Genomic DNA, 14,470 nt, shown 5'->3' with positions numbered 1-14,470 from the left:
TGTGAAATAATGTCTTCCAGTTTTTTCTACCCTGCAAATCCATTCCTTCCTGGTTGTATGCAAACCCACATTTCAAAGCTGGCTCTAGTCTCTTAATTCCTGCTCCTTAATATTACAGGGAAATTTTACATTTTTCTGGAATAAAGTCTTTCAACTTAATAAATACCAAATGATCATAGGAAGAAAAAAATTAGAAGACTTAAACTATCTCTCTCAGAGCTTCTCTCTCTCCCTCATTAACATTTCTCAAAGAGAAAAACACCACTGTGATGCTCCTATTACAGATCATTCATGAAGTTACTAACTGAGCCGAGACGAGACAGACTCCATCAACTGGGCACACAGCCATTCACCATTACCCTTTGTTTAAAGTCTCAACTGCCATTCAACTCACATTATTGTATTCCATTCAAGTCCATCAACTTTCCTTAAGAGGAAACAATCAGGAACTAAAACAAATGTGTTACTCAACTAGAAAAGAAGAACTTAATCCATATGCCTCACAAAAAATTCTTTTAAAATGATGGCTCATCTTAAGTTTCCTATCTGAAATAGCAGTATTATTTTATTATCAGTTGCATATGCTGAAAAGAATGAATAATCTAAGCAAATAAACTAAATAGATAAACTAAACAAATAATCATTAAAAACGTGTAAGAACAAAACCTCCATCTTGATTTGGAAAAGCACCAGAAGAGTGCTCTATACACCAAAAGCTACAGCATAGGTGAACGTCTACACTACAGACAGAGGAGCGAAGACCTCAAGCAGCCTAAGGGAGTGTGGGGGTGAGGGGCGCCTGTTGGGGGCAAAGGGCAATCTTCCAAAAGCCATGATCCTAGGCCTGACTATGCTAAAATTCAAATGAATTTAAGAAAAGTTAGAGCTCTGTACTCTCTTCAAAGCTTTTGGTTGTAATTAAGAGAAACCTTCAAGCTAGCCTAAGCAAAGAAATGGAATTAATTGAAAGGATACTGGAGTATCTCAAAGAATCCAAAGGCAGAAAGTAGGAAAGGCTTTAAGCACCTAGGTTTCTAGTCTGCATGTGGATGGCTGCCTCTCTCTCCAGAGATGCATTTCTCATCTATACTTCTTTCAGGATGAATCTACTTAATTATCCCTCCTTGCAGACTGGTCTTCACTGCTTCCTGATATATGACAAGACTGGTCTTCACTGCTTCCTGATATATGACAAGCCTGGACTTGACTGTGCATGTGAATTGATATGTTTCAAGTTTTCTTGAAACAGGTTACCTGTTTGTTCCCTAAAGACTTAAATCGTGGGACGCCTGGGTGGCTCAGTCAGTTAAGCGTCTGCTTTCAGCTCAGGTCATGATCCCAGGGTCCTGGGATGGAACCCCACATCAGGCTCTCTGTTCAGCAGGGGGTCTGCTCCCTCTCCCTCTGCCCCTCCTCCCTGCTTGTGTTCTTGCTCTCAAATAAATAAATAAATAAAATCTTAAAAAAAAAAAAAGACTTAAATCTCAGTCACAATCTCAAATTCCTAGGAGAAACTGATTTGCCCAGCTTGAGTTAGGTGTCTACCTCTGGTCCAATAAGCTTTTACAAGAAGGGCTAGGTTACAGAGTGTAATTAGTGTAGGGACTGTGTGCCTGACTCCTCAATGTTATATAATACAGGAGGTGACTGGCTGGCTCAGTCAGGAGAGCATGTGACTCTTGATCTTGGCATCATGCGTTCAAGCCCCACATTAGGCCTAGAGCTTACTTTAAAAAAAATTTTTGGGGGGATGCCAGGGTGGCTCAGTCGGTTTAGCGTCTGCCTTCGGCTCAGGTCATGATCCCAGGATCCTGGGATCGAGTCCCACATCGGGCTCCCTGCTCAGCAGGGAGCGTGCTTCTCCCTCTGTCTGCCGCTCCCCCTGCTTGTGTTCGCTCTCTCTCTCTCTGACAAATGAATAAAGTCTTAAAAAAATGTTTTTTAAGTTATATAATACACTAAGCAATAAAGCAATCTCCATGCTCAAAAAAGCTTAAAAGCTTGCTGAAATGAAAAAATGTGTCTAGTAAAATACTAAATAATATCCTACAGGGCGCCTGGGTGGCTCAGTTGGTTAAGCGACTGCCTTCGGCTCAGGTCATGATCCTGGAGTCCTGGGATCGAGTCCCGCATCGGGCTCCCTGCTCGGCAGGGAGTCTGCTTCTCCCTCTGACCCTCCTCCCTCTCATGCTCTGTGTCTCTCATTCTCTCTCTCACAAATAAATTAAAAAAATCTTAAAAAAAAAAATAATATCCTACAATACAGTATTTGGATGGATGGACAGAAAAAGCTTCATGAGAAACTGTGCACTAAATGACAAACAGAAATCGAACCATGAGCAGGGAAAGGCTGACAAATGAAAAATGCAAAGCCTGCTCCTCTTGCTCTAGCTGTCTAAGAAATGCAGACCTAAGGAACAGAACCACCTCCAGTGAAACATCCTTGTTGAAAACCTGCTACAAGGCTTAAAATGGCAATATGATCACAAAACAGTACTGCTTCAATATGCAGTAATAACCAGCTAGCTGATGATGTCAGTTACGGATTTTCAAATTGCTTGTCACCACTACCCTGACTTCCTTTCACTCTCTAGACCCCTAAGATTCTTGCTCAGGTAACAGCATTCAGAATCAGGCAGGCAGCCAATAGGAGGCACAGGTGTTTCTCACTAGTAATATCCCACCCCATCTAGCATGGTAAGTTGGCAGCATCACACAGACAGAAGTCATGCAGGAAAGAAAGAAACAGTAGCCAAGCTATGTGATGGTAGTGTGGGGGGAGGGAACTAGAGCAAAAAAGAGGAGTGTTTTCCATACACAAAAGCTACAAGCACAAAGAAACTGGGAAAAGCCTACAGTAAATTATCGGTACAAAACAGAAACTAGCAAAAACTTAACAGATGTCCAAATAATGGGTTAAAAAAGACAGTCTACACACTGTAGACTCTTAGTTACCCCACATTATCACCAAAATATCACACATTCCCAGTCTCTTCAATCTCACAGGAAACAAAAAGGTAAAAGAACAATGAGAAAGTGGTGACAGTTTCTAATTTAGTGATTCTTTTGCTGAAGAGTAGCAATGTCATGTAAATGGAAACTACTGACCTTCCAAAATTGAAAGTATGACACTATAAAATTAAACAGCTTTGGAAACAAAAAACTTCATTTTGTATAATCCCCAAACTAAAGACATTTCTTACCAACTTGAAAATAAAGTTTCAGCAGTTTCAACATAGGGCAAAAGTGATATTCAACTCCATTTTGTCAAAGCTGAACACAGCTGTTAGAAGAGCTGGCAGTCCATGGAGGTCAGAAAAGTTAGTGAACGGTTCCTTCTAAAGCCACTGTGCACCTATGAACACATCCCCAAGTGACATATTAAAATTAAGTGAGATCCATCAGATCTCACTGCAGTCTCTAAACTAGAACTCACCATTTTTCTTTATATTTGCTACCATTATTTTCTAAGTGGAGGAAAAGAAAAATCAAAATGTTACAATCCAAAAGCTGTTGTGAAAGTGAGTCCATTTCCTTAAAGTGGGGAGGTCAGCTGGTAAGAGGGTCACATCAGAACTTCACAAAGTTTTTTTTTTTTTAAAGATTTTATTTATTTATTCGACAGAGAGGGACACAGCGAGAGAGGGAACACAAGCAGAGGGAGCGGCAGGCAGAGGGAGAAGCAGACTCCCTGTAGAGCAGGGAGCCCGATGCGGGACTCGATCCCAGGACCCTGGGATTATGACCTGAGCCGAAGGCAGACGCTTAACGACTGAGCCACCCAGGCGCCCCAGAACTTCACAAAGTTCTAAGAGCTAAAATGCTTTCAATCATTTTGGATACTGAAATAACTTACGCAGTATTCACAGTCTCCCCTAACTAGGCTTTCTCATCCCTTGAGGAAAAAAAAAGTCTAATTTTAATGTTACTTTTCATATTTATAAAATTCATGTTCTCTGTATAAAAATTTTAAAACAACTGGGGCATCTGGCTGGCTCAGTCAGTAGAGCATGGGATTCTTTTTTTTTTTTTTTTTTGACAGAGAGAGACAGCGAGAGAGGGAACACAAGCAGGGGGAGAGGGAGAAGCAGCTTCTGGCTGAGCAGGGAGAACGATGCGGGACCCTGGGATCATGACCTGAGCTGAAGGCAGACGCTTAAGGACTGAGCCACCCAGGTGCCCCAGAGCATGGGACTCTTGATCTCAGTGTCATTGCGTTCAAGCCCCAAATCAGGTGTAGAGCTTACTTTAAAAAAGGGGGCGCCTGGGTGGCTAAGTCGTTAAGCGTCTGCCTTCGGCTCAGGTCAGGATCCCAGGGTCCTGGGATCGAGCCCCGCATCAGGCTCCCCGCTTGGCGGGAAGCCTGCTTCTCCCTCTCCCACTCCTTCTGCTTGTGTTCCCTCTCTCGCTGTGTCTCTATCAAATAAATAAAATCTTAAAAAAAAAGGGGGGGGAAGGTAAAACAATGGTCAGTCTGAAGGGAAAAAAAAACACCCATGCCTCAATGCCTCAAGAAAATTTTGATATTTATGCCTCTGGCCTAGGAGACAAAATTTTTAGGAGAATTAAAGATTTCCTTAGCAGAAAGAATATGTTAAGTCAATATGAATTTTATGATGGATATAAAACTCTTGAAAAATTTTACAGTTCTGGAATTCAAATAAGTTTAAAATAAACAGATATACACACATGGCCTCCATAACATAGCAGAGATTTAAAAATAACTACAGAACAGTTCTGCTGATTAATTCTGTAAGAAAACCTCTACTTTAAAGACAATTTAGGGGCACCTGGGTGGCTCAGTCAGTTAAGTGTCTGCCTTCAGCTCAGGTCGTGATCCAAGGGTTCTGGGATGGAGCCCTGCACTGGGCTCCCTACTCAGTGGGGAGTCTGCTTCTCTCTCTGCCCCTACCCCAGCTTGTGCTCTCTCACTTGCTCTCTCTCACTTGTGCTCTGTCAAATAAAATCTTAAAAAAAATAAAGATATTTTAACAGCCAATTTCATGACACGGACAGTTACAATTACAAAAAACTCATCACGTAAACTAGCAAATTACAAAGCTCAAATAAGGATTCTTCCTACAACATAGTTTACAAAGCAAACAACTAAACTGATCATGATTAACTCTTTCATCTACATTACTACTCTAAATATTAGCGCCGGCTCTCTCCCTCCATGCCTAAAACTAGTTACCTAATTAGAAAGAGACCCAGGTGATCCTATTACAAATCCAGTAATATACTCACCTGTATTTTTCAATTTTCTATGAACACTGGAGACTCCTATCAACAGACTCTCATGTGAGAAATACAGTGAAGATGAATCTAGGAAACCACATTACCCAAATATTCCAGAGGGGAACAATGAGCTAAAAGGTTCTATGGCAAAGGATGCCCTGTGTAGCAAAACATTTCAGATGCACAAATTGGACTTTAGGAAACAATCTTATTCCTTAAGCCAGCACAAAGGAAAATGTGAAACAAAATACACCCAAAAGGGGAAACAAAATGAACACTAACTTACTGCCTGTTTATGTATGGCCCTACTAGGCATTTTAACTGTGCTGTTTTATTTGGTTGAACTGTGTTACTGATTCATGAGATAAATATATGCCCATTTTTACAGATGAAAAAAAATAACATCATCAACACTTTACCAGGCACTGCTCAGTGCTAAGCATTAGTTATCTCAATTAATTCTCATATTACCATTCCAAGTTGGTATCTCCATTTTAAAGATGAAAAAACAGGCCCAGAAATGCTGAAGGTGACACAGGGAAGGTACCAATTTTTGACTGCAGCAGTCACACCTATTCCTCCAAGGCTATGGTTATAAATCCCTTTCAAATCACATCATTCTTTCAAGCCACAAGTTTCCATTTTAAGGACTAGAAAATCAGAGATCAAATCTCAATTATGGGGAGACTAATTTTCCAGGTTTTAACAAATTTCTTGTTTCTATTTTACTTGACCATTTCAGCATCCATAGCACCTCTAGGAAGAAATGTGCAGGTAAATACAGGATTATACTAACAGCAATCAACCTTGGCCCTTGTGAGAAGTCCCATTCAAAGGGGCGCCTGGGTGGCTTGGTCAGTTAAGCTGACTCTTGATTCCGGCTCAGGTCATGATCTTGGGGTCCTGAGCTTGAGCCCCAAGCCCCCTGCATCTAGCTCCGCTCAGCACAGAGTCTGCTTGTCCCTCTCCCTCTGCTCCTTCCCCAGTGCACACGCGCTCTCTCTCTCAAATAAATAAATAAATAAATAAAATCTTAAAAAAAAAAAAAAGAGGTCTCATTCAAAAAAACTACACTGGATTTTAATCTCTGGTTCAAACTATATTTCTGAAATACTTAAACTTTCATAATACATTCTAACTACTATTAAAATAACCAAAAGTCAAAAAATAGTTTTGAACAAAAGAATGGTTTCATGTTGTTTGAAGAAAACATATGCATGTCCTCCCTGACCCTAAATAAAGTCCCACGTGTTAAGTATTGTGAGGGCTGTAATAGCTTTGGGACAATGGCTGAATGAATAAAACTTCCAGTTCATCCCATACCCCAAGGACTAATATTAAAATTCCCTTGATAACTGGAGAGGAGAAAAATGGAGAGGGAGGCTAAGTCCAAAAAGTAAAGAGAAGAAAAGTAGATAAGCAGATAAAAATCAGTTATGAACCTCCAAAAAAAAGGCAGGCAGAAGCTCATCTTAAAAAAAAAAAGGCCTTTCATGGGGTGCCTGGGTGTCCGTCAAGCGTCTGCCTTCGGCTCAGGTCATGATCCCAGGGTCCTGGGATCAAGATCAAGCTCCGCATCAGGCTCCCTGCTCCACGGGAAGCCTGCTTCTCCCTCTCCCACTCCCCCTGCTTGTGTTCCCTCTCTCGCTGTGTTTCTGTCAAACAAATAAATAAAATCTTAAAAAAAAAAAAAAAAGCCTTTCATGTATGAGAATGAAAAGTTTTGTTCGTACTGAAACAAACCAGGAGGCCTTATGATTACCTTCAAAATGCTCTTACCCTAAGAGCATTAGTTATTTATTCTAACTAGGCCATTAAATTCTATGTTTATAAAGAACCTATCTCTACACAATATGGAGTACCTAGATATCAATCCACCCCCTAACAAAACCACTACATAGTTAAAAAGCAAAGGCAGAAATTTGCCTATTCTTTACTCTTGTTGCCTTCATGTGACACTTTTTCTGTACACAACAAAATATTCTGAAAATGATGTACACTGAAAAATTGGAAATTATAACTAGACTAGAATTAGAAATGATGCCAATAACTATGGCTTGGGTTACCAAAATAGACTTTTACACACACTAATATGTTTGAATTTTCAAGAGTTTTGCATATGTCAGTGGACATCCCCCGTGACTGGGAACACACATTAAGAACATGAATTCGAATCAGTTCAACAGCCTTTATGAAAGAGCTCCAAGAGAGGGTGAGGTATCAAGATGAAAGAGACATCCCTATGGCTCCTGGATGGCTCAGTCAGTTGAGTGTCCAGCTCTTGGTTTCGGCTCAGTTCATGATCTCAGGATCATGAGACTGAGCCCTGCATCAGGCTCTGTGCTCAGAGAGGAGACTGCTTGAGATTCTCTCTCCCCGTTTCTCTTTGCCCCTCCCCCTGCTCTTGCTCTCGCGTGCACTCTCTCAAATAAATAAACCTTTAAAACAAAAAGATGAAAGAGACATCCCTGACCTCAAAAAAGCAGAGAAAATCAGCCACAAAAAGGAATGACATCCTGATACATGCTACAACACGGATGAACCTTGAAAACATCATGCTAAGTGAAATAATCCAGACACAAAAGGACAAATATTCTGATTCCAGTTACATGAAATACCTAAAATAGGCAAATTCATAGAGACAGAAAGTAGTGTAGAGGTTACCAGGGGCTAGGAGGAGGGTGGAATGGTGAATTTTCGCTTAAATTCTGGTTTATTAGATAAATTAGATAAATAATTCTGATAAATTAGTTATCGCTAAAAATTCTAGTTACAGAATTTTTATTTCAAATGAAAATATTTTAGAAACAGTGGTGAGGAGGACTGAATAACATTGTGAATGTACTCAATGCCACTAAATTTTACTCTGAAAAAAAAAAAGTAGGGGCGCCTGGGTGGCTCAGTTGGTTGAGTGACTGCCTTCGGCTCAGGTCATGGTCCTGGAGTCTCGGGATCAAGTCCCGCATCGGGCTCCCTGCTCAGCGGGGGGTCTGCTTCTCCCTCTGACCCTCTTCCCTCTCATGCTCTCTCTCTCTCTCAAATAAATAAATAAAAGCTTAAAAAAAAAAAAGTTGGGGCACCTGGGTGGCTCAGTTGTTAAGCGTCTGCCTTCGGCTCAGGTCATGGTCTCAGGGTCCTGGGATCGAGCCCCGCATCGGGCTCCCTGCTCAGCGGGAAGCCTGCTTCTTCCTCTCCCACTCCCCCTGCTTGTGTTCCCTCTCTCGCTGTGTCTCTCTCTGTCAAATAAATATCTTAAAAAAAAAAAAAAGTTAAAATGACTTAAACTTAAAACCATAAAACTCCTAGAAGAAAACATAGGGGGGGCGCCTGGGTGGCTCAGTTGGTTAAGCGACTGCCTTCGGCTCAGGTCATGATCCTGGAGTCCCTGGATCGAGTCCCGCATCGGGCTCTCTGCTCAGCAGGGAGTCTGCTTCTCCCTCTGACCCTCCCCCCTCTCATGTGCTCTCTCTCTCTATCTCATTCTCTCTCAAATAAATAAATAAAATCTTTAAAAAAAAATAAAAAAAAAAGAAAACATAGGGGAAAAACTTCAAGGCATTAGACTTGGAAGTGACTTCTTGGATAAGACACCAAAAGCATAGGCAACAAAAGCAAAATCAGACAAAAGACAAAATGAACACTGAAAAGACATGGGCAAAAGTGTTTTTGCACATCATATATCTGATAAAAGATCAATATTCACAATACATAAAACAACCACAGCTCAACAAACAAATCATATAACCTGATTTCAAAGACTTCGATAGATATTTCTGCAAAGATGATATACAAATAGCCAACAACCGTATGAAAAGAAGTTCAATTAACATCATTAATAAGAGAAATGCAAATCAAAACTACAATGAAATTATGTATATAAATATCCAATCACCATATTGCTTACATGAAACTAAAATAATATTGAACATGAAACTACACTTCAATTTAAAAAAAAAAATCCCCTCACACCCCATTAGGATGGCTACTATTTAAACACATACACACATAAAATAACAAATGTTAGCAAAGATGTGGATACTGGAACCCTTGTGCACTGTTGGTGGGATTGTAAAATAGTGCAACCACTATGGAAAACAGTATGAAGGTTCCTAGAAATTGAAAATAGAACTACTATGCGATCCAGCAGTCCCAATTCTGGCTATTATAAGAATTGAAAGAAGGGTCTCTAAGAGATATTTGCACACTCATTGCAGCACTAATCACAATGGTCAAAAGGCAGAAACTACTCATGTCTATCAAAAGATGAATGGATAAACAAAATGTGGTATATACATTAAATGGAGTATTAACCAGACTTTTTTTTTTTTTTAAGTAATCTCTACACCTAACATGGGGCTCCAACTCAAGATCAAGAGTCGCATGTTCCACTGAATGAGCCAGCCAGGTACCCCAGTACTATCTGGTCTTTAAAAGTAAGGAAATCCTGTCACATACTACAACATGGATGAACCTTAAAGATATTATGGTAAGTGAAATAAGCCAGTTACAAGAAGCCAATACTATATAACTCCACTTATATGAGGTATCCAAAAGCAGTCAAATTCATAAAACAGGAAACAGACTGGTGGTTACCAGGGGCTGGCGGTAGGAAGAAGAGGGGAGTTGTTTAATGGGTATAAAGTTTCAGATTTCCAAGACGAAAAAGTTCTGAAGATATGTTTCCCATCAATGGGAACGCACTTAATGCCACAGAACTACACAAAAATAGTTAAAATAGTAAGCTTTATGTTGTTTTTTACATTAAAAAATGCAAATATATCGGAGTGCCTGGGTGGCTCAGTAGATGAAGGGTCTGCCTTCAGCTCAGGTCATGATCCCAGAGTCCTGGGATGGAGCCCCACATCGGGCTCCCTGCTCAGCAGGGTGCCAGCTTCTCCCTCTCCCTCTGCCGCTCACCCTGCTTGTGCTCTCTTGCCTTCTGTTAAATAAATAAAATCTTTTTAAAAAATGCAAATACAAAAACTGATTTAAATGGCCAACTTTTGTTATAAATAATTTACTACAATTTTTTATTTATTTATTTTTGGGGGGGATGCAAAAAAGGTGGTTTTATTAAAGCACAGGGACAGGACCTGTGGGCAGAAAGAGCTGCCTTTACCACAATTTTTTAAAATTAATAAGGTAATAGAAAGCCCACTGAATTGTATGGTATGTGAATTGTATCTCAATAAAGCTGCTAAAAAAAAAAAAAAGCTGAGGAAATAGCTTACCTAAATCCTTAATTCCATGGCTTAGAGAAATTTGGGGGGGGGGGGAAACGAGCAATTTGTTCAAAGTACCCTGAGCCCTGAGCAGAGGTAACTATGCTCCTACTATGCTCCTACTTCCTCCAACTTCTTCACCAGGGCCGCCAAGTGACAGCTCTTCTCCCCCTTTCCAAGGCATACCATCACCTTCTAACCACCTCTCCTTCCTTAGGTCCAGTCTCACAGGAAACTTAAACTGCAGTGGCAGTCATGGGAAGGATGACAGAATTCAGAACTCACCACCAACATTTAGCAGGAGAGCCCAAATCTTTATTAAAAAAAAATATATATATGTGTGTATGTATATATATATATATATATTTTTTTTTTTTTTTTTTTACATGGTAGACATATGATAAATGTTAAGTCTCTGCCCTTCCTTTCCCTCTCTTCTTCGATCCCAGCGTATGTTTAAATGAGCAACTTTTCTGGGGCACTTGGGTGGCTCAGTCAGTTAAGCATCCGGCTCTTGGGGTGATGAGATTGAGCCCGGCATCCGGCTCCACACTCAGAGTGGAGTCTGCTTGTCCCTCTCCCTCTGTTCCTGCCCCTGCCCACACATGAAGGTGTTCTCACTCTAAAATAAATAAATAAGTAAAATCTTAAAAATAAATAAAAGAGCAACTTTTCTGTGCCTTGCTGGACATCCACTGGCCCACCTCACATGTGCTGGAGCTATTAAATCCACAGCACCATTTAAAATATATTTTAAAAAATAATAAATTAACTGTGTTTGTTAAACCATGCCTATCACATACTATTAAATCTTAAAAACACATCACAAAACTGTGAGTAGGATAAACTTATTATTTTGGTAAAATAATAAACATTTGTCTAGTATAAAAAAAGGACAAGATAAAGACCAAGGACTAACAATCACTTATGTGTGATGGGACTAAGAGTGAGTTTCTTCATTTCTTTTCTGTATTTTTTATAATGAATCTGTAGCTCCTGTAATAAGAAAATTAAGTGGAAATCTTTAGAAAAATAAACACTCTGGTTCAAAAGAGATTTTGTCTGCCTCTTACACCACAGGCACTTTCACACATACTGCACTGAAGCTGAATTAGCACCCTAGGAGACAGACACTATGTCCTCCATTTTGCAGATGAGAATAAACTGAGGCTCAGAACAGTTAAGTGACTTGGTCAAGGTTGTATACCCAGCAACTGACAAAGCAAGAATCATCAGGCCTTTTAACTTCAATCCCAGGGCCCTTCCCATTCCATCACATCTTAAAAGGCAATTTGCATTATTGCTAATACTATTTGTTTTGTTTTTTAAATCTATGATGGGACTCTTTTAAGAATACTTGCTATGTAACTGGGCAAGTAAGTCACTTAACCTCTGGGGGCCTCAGTTTCCTCATCTGAAAAGCAAGAGTTGGAAAAGATATTTTATGTCTAACAGCCCCACATGCTAATGGATTTTAAGCCTAGATACCACCTAGCATAAGAAAACCCTATGCACAAGAATGAAGGATTGGAGAAAAGTTGAGACCTATGCTCTGGGCTAAGAGCCATTCTTAAGGGAAACAGGTGGTGGACAGACAAGAGGAAAAAAAACCACTGGGGGAACCACAAACTTCCTGGTTAAAGAAACAGCTGAAAGCTCCAGCTTTGCTTTACTAACAGCAATGCTTCAATCTTGGCTAATTCATAATCAGAAACCACACACTGTAGGTAAAGCTAGACTAAGAGTATAAAAACTGGCATGCGGGGGTGGGGGGGCCTCTGGAAATAGTTTATGCATGCTATGGCAACTTCATGATCTTCCGAGTGGACTCATTAATGTTAAAACAGAAAGGAACCCTGTGTGCTTCTATGTAGAGACGCCTTCTTTCTCCCCAAGAATGTTAAGGAGAAACTGAACTTGCATAGTCCTTTAAGAGACGCCACACTTGAGGAAAAGGTGAAAGAATGCAATTAAGCCTCTCCAATCTACAAAGAATCAGAGACAGCGAAAAGACCTTTAAAAGATGAAGTTCCTGTAAAGGATTCGCTGAGTACCTGTAACCTCTTACACTGCAGACATTATAAAGCACTGCCGCTATTTAAAACTGTTACACAGCCTTCCTACTCGAGGGTAATAAAAGTACAGCATTAACTCTGCTGGAGAGAAAAAGATTCCATTTTGCTGAAACAGACTCCGACCAAAATCTCACCACCTTCCCGTCAACTAGGAGGATGAGCCTGAACCGACGAGAAGCTCCTTGGAGCCTGTGCTATAGTCCTAAGAATTAAAACATCCTGCCCCAAAGACCGCAAACAAGACACCACACCGGCTTTAAATCCAAAGCCAGGTCCCTACAGAAAAAAGCTCTTCAATGTGCGCTCCGTGCTCTCGGGTGCGAGATTCCAGCCCTGCTACTAGGCCACGACTGGGTGAGCACCTGATGTGGGGGGAGGGCGAGCCAAGGCCCTAGCGGATCTGGGGCGGGGAACGGGGGGGGCTCTCGAGGCTCGGGAAGAGAAGCGCTACCCCCCCCACTAAGGCAGGGGTCCTGGGCCCCCCTCCAGGGGTCGGCACCAAGAACACGTGGGACGTCAGGAGGAAGGAAGGGGTGTCCCGGGCAAACAGCCCGGGTCTGGCACGGCTGCCGGAAAAAAGAGAAAGGAGCTACCCCTGGGCGGGGAACGAAGCCCTCGGGGCCCAGAGGGTGAAGGCAAAGGGCGCGGGGAGAAGGGGGAAGGCCACGAGGAGGGCGGGTCTCCCTGGGCGCGGGGGCACGCGCCGGACTAGCGCGGCGGGACCCGGGAGGCGCAGGGCCCCGACACGCGGGAGGAGATCGCCGACCTGCCCCCGGGGCGCGTGGGAGCCAGGAGCGGCCGCGCCCGAAGGGCCCTGTGACCCGCAGCCGCCAGGACCGGACCCGCCCCGCGGCGCCTCCCTCCTGCCTCCTTTCCCTCCCACCCGCGGCCCGTTAACCCGTGGCCGCCGCACTCACCAGCGGCTGCACCTGAGCCCGCCGCTGCCTCAGCTGCTGCCTGCGCCTCCGCAGCCGCTGCCGCCGCCTCGCTGCTGAGGCCGAGTCCCGGGGGAGCCTCCGCGTCCCGCCGCCGCTACCGCTGCCGCCAGAGCAGAACACCCCAAAATGGCGGCACTTCCGGCACCTACCACCGGCGGGGAGGGCCGAGGAGGAGGAGAGGGAGGGCGGTGAGAGGGAACGTACCACCGCGGTGCGGCCCGCAGCGCCGAGAGGAGCAGAACGCGGCGCAGGGGCGAGCGGAGCGCGCGGCGCTGCAGCGCCCCCTCGGGCTGGGGAGTGGAGAAGCAGGCGCGCCGAAGCCCCCGGGGCTGCGGGCGGAACCCTCAGCCCGGGGAACTACAGGAGCGCATCTCTTTGTCTCGGAGCTCTACTGATGGAAAGGGTGGGCAGACCCGGCCTGAGAATCTGAAGTTCTCGGCCCTGAGCACCGTACCCACAGGAGTTCTGGATGACTTGGTGGGCGAGGACCTCTGCTTGGCACTGAATCATGCGCATAATAAAATATTTGATGAATGAATGAATGAGTGAATGGAATGGTGCTTGGCCAGGTTTGGGCACATGACACACCCTCCTTCTGCCCCAACAGACAAGCAACGGAATCCAGGCCTTCTTCATTCTTTGCTGAGATGTGGAACGTGAGTGTATATTGCAAGCTTTCTGAGTTAGGGGAGTGCTTTCTAGCAGGATGATCCGCTGTGTGAACGCACAACCTTGCAGAAATCCCTGCAGCGCCAGGAAGCTCAGAGGGTTCTCATTAAGAGAGTGATTGCCCATAGGGTGCCTGGGTGGCTCAGTCGTTAAGCGTCGGCCTTTGGCTCAGGTCACGATCCCAGGACCCTGGGATGGAGCCTCGCATCGGGCTCCCTGCTCCTCAGGAGCCTGCCTCTCCCTCTCCCACTCCCCCTGCTTGTGTTCCCTCTCTAGCTGTCTCTCTCTCTCTGTCAAATAAATAAATAAAATCTTTAAAAAAAAAAAA

General features: G+C 43.1%; 1 protein-coding gene across 10 annotated transcripts in view; it reads right to left on the bottom strand.

The window, feature by feature from the left end:
* The window catches only part of CELF1 (CUGBP Elav-like family member 1), a 69,634-nt gene extending 56,021 nt beyond the window's left edge, over positions 1 to 13,613 (bottom strand). For 8 of the 10 annotated variants that reach the window (XM_081798101.1, XM_081798098.1, XM_081798103.1 and 5 more), the window contains exon 1: positions 13,453 to 13,613. The gene's annotated coding sequence lies outside the window, so the exon portion shown is untranslated. The remainder of the gene's footprint in view (positions 1 to 13,452) is intronic. The other 2 variants (XM_081798100.1, XM_081798099.1) reach the window with 1 other exon arrangement.
* Positions 13,614 to 14,470: the final 857 nt, after the last annotated feature.

This window comes from Leptonychotes weddellii, chromosome 11 (assembly GCF_054177405.1).
Source record: "Leptonychotes weddellii isolate Sample4059 chromosome 11, ASM5417740v2, whole genome shotgun sequence".
Taxonomy (NCBI): Eukaryota; Metazoa; Chordata; class Mammalia; order Carnivora; family Phocidae; genus Leptonychotes; species Leptonychotes weddellii.
Note: the sequence above shows the minus strand (reverse complement) of the source record. Positions and strands in the feature narration are given on the sequence as shown.